Raw genomic sequence first — 8,662 nt, forward strand, 5'->3', positions numbered from 1 at the left:
CTGCCCTCCCATGTATTCATTTTTCACATGGGAAAATATAGTTCAGGTTCTAAGTTGGTATCCCAGGAATATATCTCTCCCCTCACTGGGCATCAGGATAGATGCTGCTGGCCACTGAGAACTTTTTAGCTCTCTACACTACTGTACATGCATAAGAGAAGGTGCTCGAGCCCATCACTCCAGTTCTGCAGTGGGGATCATGAGATGATTGTCTCCATGAGAGGTAGGGTCTGCGGACCATTTCCTGTTCCTATATCCAAGCCCTTTCTTAGATGGAATATTCAAAAGTCAGGGACTGCCTCTACTACTTTTATTTTTTCCAAGAAATATGTGTTTTGTTTTACAACATTCCTTGAAATTGCGTCAATTTAAAATTACCTACTGATATTACAGTGGTAACAGATAAGAAGGAAATATGGGCTGGTCATGTGGTGAGAATGACAGATGTCTGGTGGACAGCCAGAAGGCTCCACTATCTTGCTTTTGTTATCCACAGGAGGAGAGGAAAGCCTCAAGCACAGTGGACAGATCCCCTTGTACAGAACATATGGAGAGGATGGACGAATCACATGGGATGAGTCACCATGGATGAGTTATTCTCTATATCACTAGGGAAAACTTCTAAATCACTGAGATCATAGATTCACTTGAATAGCGCAGTATGACAGATATGCACATTAGGATGGATACAGATAACCTAATACTTCAAACTATAATTGGGAATTTTTATATCAAAGGCAAGTACCACAAACTACACTGGGGCAAGTGGAATGGAGCACCCTCAGCTGAGTTGTGATGGGTGGGAGAGGCGAACTCATCTTAGGGCCATCTGGTAGCTTTCTGTTTTAACTCATTATTCTTGCTAACCAGAGGCAAAACTCTGCTGCTTCTATACTTCTAAAGGACCACAAGTGCTATCAGTGCCCTGAGGTAAAAACCCAGCCACCTAGTTATACCTCTGTTAATAGAGGTTTGAATTCATTTTAATACATCTGTTTACATCATATTGCACAGAACTCCAGATCTGCTGTGCCAGGCCCAACATACTAAAAACAAATTATTATTTTTCCAGTAGTTAACATTTCCTCATCAGCCATTCCAGGCCTTTAGAAAGAAAGTAGATTTCAGTTTTTTCTGGTTTATTTTGTGATAGAGTAGTTTTCTTGATGCTAGAAGAAGATGTATTTGCTTCATGCATATAGTCAGCTTGGCCATCCTGAAATAAAACCCAGTCCAAATCATCAAATATGCATTTGGATCATTGGTTTGTTGGTACCAAACTGAATATGTTCCCTGCCCACGAGAAAGTGAATGCTACATACTGGTATTTAGTCCCCCCAAAAGTCATTTTCTAAAACAATAAGGTACCAAAAGTATGGTTTGGGGGAGATAGAAGGGAAAGGCGGACCCAAATTCTCTTGTTCAGCTGAGTCATTTATTCCACTTTGTATTTTTTTCCAGTAAAAACAAAACAGACTTAGACCACGTAACAATAGGCACAGATCAAGTACACAAAAATATACAGTATAGACCAACCTAGGAATGCACCACTGTAGATTATTCCCCATCCTTTTGAGAGAAAGGTACCCATTGCTGCTCTCTGATAGTCCAGATCATTTACAGCTTTGGTTTGACTTTGACTTGACTCCCTGACAGCAAATGCATTTATCAAAGGAACTGGCCACCTCAGAAACTTGGCAGCCAAAGACTTGATGTCAGTTTCCTTTTCCTTTCGATGGTTTATGGAAAGTGCAGAGCTGTCATGGTCCAGAGATCTGCAACTGTGGCTCTAGGCTCTTCCTCAGATTTCTGGGTCATCTGCCACAGTTATGGTTTCTATTATTACACACTGTATTGCCAAAGAAGAAAGCTGCCATCTTCAATCAAAATCTCTAATTGCCTCACTGGAGAGACTTTGATTAGTAAAAATTCCATCTCCAGAGGGAGACTGGTGGTCTCTTACACTACAGGAACAAGATATGAAAAGAAATGATTAATAGAATAATTTTTCTTTTCAAAGTACAGTAAATAAAAATAGCCTCTATTTGGCTTCCTTCAGGTCTCAGCTAAAATTCTTCCTTCTGCAAGAAGCCATTTCTGTGCCTGCTTAATCTTAGTGCATTCCCTCTGAGTTATCTCCAACTTATCCTGGATATATCAATTGTACATAGTTGTTTGCATGTTGCCTCGTGTTTCATATTAGCTCCTTGAGAAAAAGGGCTGGTTTTTTTGTTGTTTTTGTGTTTCTTTGTATCTCCAGTTCTTATACAATGCCTAATACATAGTAGGTGCTTAATAAATATTACTTGACTGAATGATTCCATTTTGTGATTTTTTTTTCCTCAACTAAAGTCTAATAATAGTGATGAAGATGATGATAGCATGTATACAGTGCCTTAAGGCTTGCAAAGTGATCTACATTTATTAGTCTTTCACATAAAGCAAGTGTCATCCTGATCTCAGTTACACAAAATCAAACCTAAAACCTGTAATATGAATGAGGCCCAAGTAAATAAAAAGATGTACAGCTAAGAGCAAAGAATCTATAGTTTCACACTCAGAACATGCATAAGCAGCCCTTTACATGTCATTGGTCCCACTGAAGTGGTGATGAATTAGTTCTAGGAAAATGCTACTAAGGCAGAATGTTACAGATAGCAATAAGTGCCATAAAAACAACATTGTCAGTCAGTAGCACCGCATTACTGCAGAGTCCTACAGCTTTCCCATGGAACTTGTTTACAATGGACTAACAATATTATCAGAGAAGCAGCATGGTCCAGGTAAAAAAGTATTAGATGTGGAGTCAAAAGACCTGAGTTCAAATCCCATCTCTGCCACTTAATGTCTGTGTAACTTTGGGCAAGTCATTCACTTCTTTGGGCCCAGTTTCCTCATCTGTTAAACAGGGGGCTCCCTTGTAGGTGAGCTTGAAGATTCCTGCCAGCTCTAAACCCGTGATCCTGCCAAAAATGTTAAAGTTCCTTACTCAGCCCAAGCTTTCCAGTGATCTACTTGAGTTAAATGTCCAGTACTAGAAGGGACAGGACATTCCTGTACCCGGACTGGCTTTTGCAAGTACATTGCCAAGTAAGATAAGGAAAGTCTTTTTATTGCTAAAGGCTAGAGATGTTCTCATTCTGAGCTTTCTGTTCCAGCTTCATAATCAGATTCAGTATAAGCCAAGCGGGAATAATGATACCTTAGGTAGTATCTCCTTTTATTCCCAAGCTCATTTTCTAAATGAGATGCTAATTTGGACCCTTGCTGGCCCCAGATTCATTTTCATCTCAGAATAGATAGGAGCCTTCTTTTAAGACATGGAATACTGCTTGGGCAGAGAGGAAGGAAGAGTAGGTATTATAAAGAGACATCCACTTTTCACTGATAGTCAAAGCAACTACTATCAAGGCCTTTTAGAAAACTTTATACAAAGGATGCTGTCAAAAATGCTGTCACTCAGATGCACTGTGATCCCAAATACTGGAGATATACTTTGGACACCATAATGAAATGGGAGGTATTGGCTGGTGAAGATGTCTGGTCATTTTTCCTTAGCTTCAAATAAGACAGGCCCACCCAGCCTCTTGAATCATGTACCACTAATGTCTCTCAATGAGTACTGGATTCATCCTGTAATGTTGTCACAAGGGAAATCTGAGGATTTTGTTTGAACGTTTTTTCCACAGAGGCCTTTTGAGACGAAGACCACAAACATGTGCAAACAACAACCTACAATATTTTATGTAAAGTAAATGGCTTGCATTCGATCTAATGTTCATTCAGAGCTTGGACTTTTCTGGTTGCAGATCTGTTTGGGCACCAAACACAATAGAAGTAAATAAACTTCCTAATACTGAAGGGCATATTGTGGCACAATGACAGAAACACTGGTCTTAGAATCAGGATTTCTTGGATTCTAGTCTCAACTCTGAGTGACTTTAGGCAAGACACTTCTTCCTTCTGGGCTTCAGTTCCCTCATCTCTAAAATCAGGATAAAGATATTTTTACCAGAGGCAATTTGGGAGGGTGGACAGAGGTCCCACTTGGAAATCAGGAAGATTTGGATTAAATCCTGCCTCTAATAGAAATTGTCTGTTTGATTCTAAGCAAGTCACTTACCCTCCTGGTGCCCCAGGTAGCTCTCTAAGGGTGTAAGTCACAGAGCAGGTGCTGATCTCTATACCAATAAAATCACAGGTCCCATCCAAAACAAAAACCAAAAATACTTTTACTACCTAACTCAGAGGATTGTCATGAGGAAAGCACAGTGGAGTCTCAAAGTACTATAGACATGTAAGCTATTATTATTTGATCCTTCACTTCCACCTTCCTTGTCCAACTTTAAAACTGACAGGCCATGTCCAACACAAGACACGTGTATATAATTACATGAGGCCCCAGTCATGTTTTCCTCTGCACAGTGGCTGGCCTCCTCCTCCCAAAATAGTTCAATGATGTACAGTGACAGCAGCACAAAGTGATGGAAAGCACTAGGCTAGCAGTCACAGAAGATATAGATTCTAGACCCAGCTCTACCACTATGTAGTTCTGTGTGACTGTAGGACAGTTCCTTCCCTTCTCTGGACCTCATATTTCCCTTTTAGAAATGATTATATCCTACGTGGCTCCAGCTAGGTAGTGCAGTGGATAGAGCTCCAGGCCTAGAGTAAGAAAGATTCATCTTCCTGAGTTCAAATCTGAACTCAGACACTTACTAGCTATGAGACCCTGGGCAAGTCACTTAACTCAGTTTACCGGAGTTTCTTTGTCTGTAAAATGAGCTGAAGAAGGAAATGGCAAACCACTCCAATATCTTTGCCAAGCAAACCCCAAATGGAATCAGGAAGAGGTGGACATGACTGAATAACAAGTGGCTCCTAGCTCTGACATTCTGTGACTAAGTACACAGTATTTGATGACTATTAAGGACCATCAGATCACTAGAAGCCTTGAATCAGTAGAAAATTCATTTCTACAGTGTTGCTGCAGACCATGAGTGGTAATAATAGGTTACATTTCTATAGTCTTTCCAGTGTGAAAATCATCCTCACAGCAACCCTGGGAGGTAGGGAGTACTAATAGATAGTACAGTTCTGAGCTTTCTACAAGTGATCCACAGGATTTGAGAGTTGGAAGGGGCTTCAGGGGCCATCTGGCCACCCCATGCTTAAGCGAAAAAAAGGGATCCCCAGTATAATATACTAGACAAGTAGTCATCTAACCTTTGCCAAAAGTCCTCTGAGGAGAGGGAACCCACCCATCTCTAGGAAGTTCATTTCACTTTTGGACAGCTCTTATTGTCAGAAAGTGTTTCCTGACATCATTTCTTACACTGACTTCTTTGTGCCTTCTCTTCATTGCTTTTAGTTCTGTTCTTCTAGGTCCAAAAAGAATAAGCCTAATCTCTTTTTCCAATGCTGAAACCTAGATCCAGACAGAGAAAACAACTTATCTATAACCACCCAGTTAAGAACCATGAGATGCAGATCTTGCTACTTTGAGTCCAGTGCTTACTCCCCCTTAAATGGCCACTGTGGAGGTTGATAATAATAATAGCTAACATTTATATAGGACTTTAAGGTTTGCAAAGCACTTTTCATATCTCATTTCATCCTCTCAGCAGCCCTCTAAGGTAGGTGCTATTATGTTCCTACTTTAGAGATGATGAAACTGAGGCTGAGGGCAGTTAAGATACTTGTCTAGCATCACACAGCTGGAGGCTGAGGCAGTATTTGAACTCAGCTCTTTCTGACTACAAGTCCAATGTACTACTTAGCTGCCTCTTTCTCCTTGGGAAAACACAATACTTTTCATTTGCCACTTGAAGTTGCCCAAATAGAAAGGGCTTTCTTTGCCACCTCCTCAGAAGAAGGGCATATTAGACACAAACCAATCTACCTACACTCAAAATGGCTTTCCTCCTTCCTCAGAAAGTGCCATGTGAGAGGAAGGATGTCTTTTTCCAGCCCTATGAAGGAGGGGCAGTAGAACTTGGCTAAAAGCAGAACTTGGTAGATTGACCAAACAGTATAAGGAAACAAATCAATGCAAACATGGCCTGGGCCAAACGAGAGTAAAGTGCATCCTTTTCCAGATGGGATAATGACCTCTGCAGGAAAATGCAAGGCCAACCCAGTCAGGTCCCCAGGAAGCTGAGCTATAGGACTCTCTGATCAGTGTCATGGGAATGTTTCTCTTAACCTAAGCCTTTTAAGGGCCCAGCATCTCCACAAGATTTCACAAGAATAGTCCTGCTGTCTCTACACAGGAAAATATCTAGGCCCAAATGAAGCCATCTGAGTGGTCTGATAGGTTTTTTTTTTCCTGTTTCCCCTGTAGTTTCAGCTCCACTGTATGTAGGCCTTTCTGCTTGTTCCCTTCTTCCATTGTGAGTTGGGTATGACTGCACCATATTTTCAAGTGGTTCTCCTTGGTCAGCTTGAAATGACCTAGGATGGTCAGAAATTTTCATTCTACAGTGAAACTGTGGACCATGGATCAGCACCTCACTTAGGGATGTTCAGTATCTAGTGACCATTCAAATATTTACACCTAGCAGCATCTCTTAGCCAAATGACCAGACAGTAGGATTCCTTAGTCTAGTACAGCTAGTCTGTATTTACATTCTAAACCCACCCACCCCACCGCCATCATTGGGAAAGCCTGTCCCCTAGAGTTCCCACTATCCATGGACCCCATTTCAAATTCCATTACACACACAAATCCTCCTCCTTCTCCTCTGCTCATAATTTCTACAATTACAGGGTTTTTAAAAGTTTCTTGGTGAACTTAGATTGAATGTACAGAAAGAAAAGGGGTCATCAAGACTTCCCCGTGGGACATAAAATCTCAATTACTACTGGCCTGTGCTGGCACAGTTGTGAATTTACGGCTTATAAAAACATTACCAGTTCCATTGAATGACAGTTTAAAGGCAATAACAAAAGCTCAGAAATATCTTCTATGTGGACAGTAATTTAAAATAAATTGACATTTAGTTTACAAACCAATACTGCCTATAAAAAAACATACCTCCTCCAGCAAGATGACAGAGCCCAATGAGTTGAGTATAATTACGAATGCCCAATGCTTTTAGTGAGGATACTGCTCTCCAGAATTGAGATGAAGAGGAAATAATGGGCCATCTATGACCACAACAGGCTGAAACACTATCATGGAAAGGACCTCTAGCCTGCAGAAATCTTTCAAGGATGAAATTTCCCATCCCGTTTTCTCCTAGCCACTCTGCTACTTTCAAATTCAGTAATGATCCGTTCACTGGTCTAAGCCAGGATTTCTTCAATTCGACTTCTTCACCAGAAATGAACTATCACCTGACTACCTGCCATCCGTACCTTTGCAAAAAAAAAAAAATGGAGCCAGCCACTTCCCAAGGCTTTGGAGGGGCAGAATTAGGGAGGTTCTGTCAAGCATTCTGATTCTGAAGGTGGAATACGGGATATGAAAAGGAGGAAATACCGACATTCTTTCATTTCTAGGATGTATTCTGCGTCCTACTGGATCTCTTACAGAGAAGTCCCCAGTGGGCATTTATGTTTTTATGCTCAGGAATACAGATAGGTTATAAGGTCCCAAAAAGGGCTATGACCTTATTACATGCCAACATAGGTGCAAAAACTGGACTGTGAGGTAGAAAAGTCTCAAGCATTTGAAGAGAAGTTACTCCAAGTTTTATCATTTGAAAACTGCTGTATATCACTCTAACACCACCAGTTTAGGGTTTCTGCCTTACTAAGATCTCTCCTTTAAAACAACAGGAAAGAGTCCCTGGTTTTTCATACTAAGGAAAATGTTTTCTAGCATTGGCTCATTTTTTAATAGTAAACCTCACTCCAATTTTTTCTTCCAACAGCCGTAACTCTGGCTCTTTCTTTGGCTAGCTATTTAAGCCCATACCATACTAACTTCTTTGTAGTGATTTGCTGGTTCAAAGTAATTTACCAATAAGTCATTTCTAGGCTCCTAGATAATTCCATAAGGCATACAGTTAATTTTGCACTCAGGAGGCAGAGAACAAAATGGTTATACTACCTTCAGGAAAACACATTTGTATCTCAAGAGAAGGCAAAGAATCAGGCCACAATGTAAATTTAACCAGTGGGCCTGATTACAAAAATGGCCTTATTACGCAAGATTTCCTTAATCCTTTAAACAGCCATGTTCACCAGAGTAACCAAGAAGATTGCAAAAAGAATATAGTGGATCTCACAAGCATTTCTTTTCTCCCTGGGCACTTCCCTGTGTCATCCCTTGTGGAACCTTTGAAAAGATCATGGGGACAGGGCACTAAACTTTGCTTTTTAAAAGTTTACACTTTTGCTCTAACATTCTGGTAGAGCATTTAGGTTTGAACCCCTGCTCTTTGTAACCTTGCAGTAACTTACGGTTCTCTGGGACTCAAGTTTCTCGATCTGTAAAATGGACTCAAAATCTACAACCTTATGGAATTCTTTTGGAATCACAAAACATGTGCTATGTGTGGTGCCACTAAATATCAAAGGCTGCAAGAATTCTATCACTGATTTTTTGTGTGATTTGGGGCAAATCACTTGGCCTTTTTAGGGCCTCAGTTTCTTATCTGTAAAATGAGGGGTTTAGCATTGATCTTTAAGATTCCATTCAGGTTTAACGTTCTGT

The sequence above is a fragment of the Trichosurus vulpecula genome, chromosome 2, assembly GCF_011100635.1.
Source record: "Trichosurus vulpecula isolate mTriVul1 chromosome 2, mTriVul1.pri, whole genome shotgun sequence".
Classification (NCBI taxonomy): Eukaryota; Metazoa; Chordata; class Mammalia; order Diprotodontia; family Phalangeridae; genus Trichosurus; species Trichosurus vulpecula.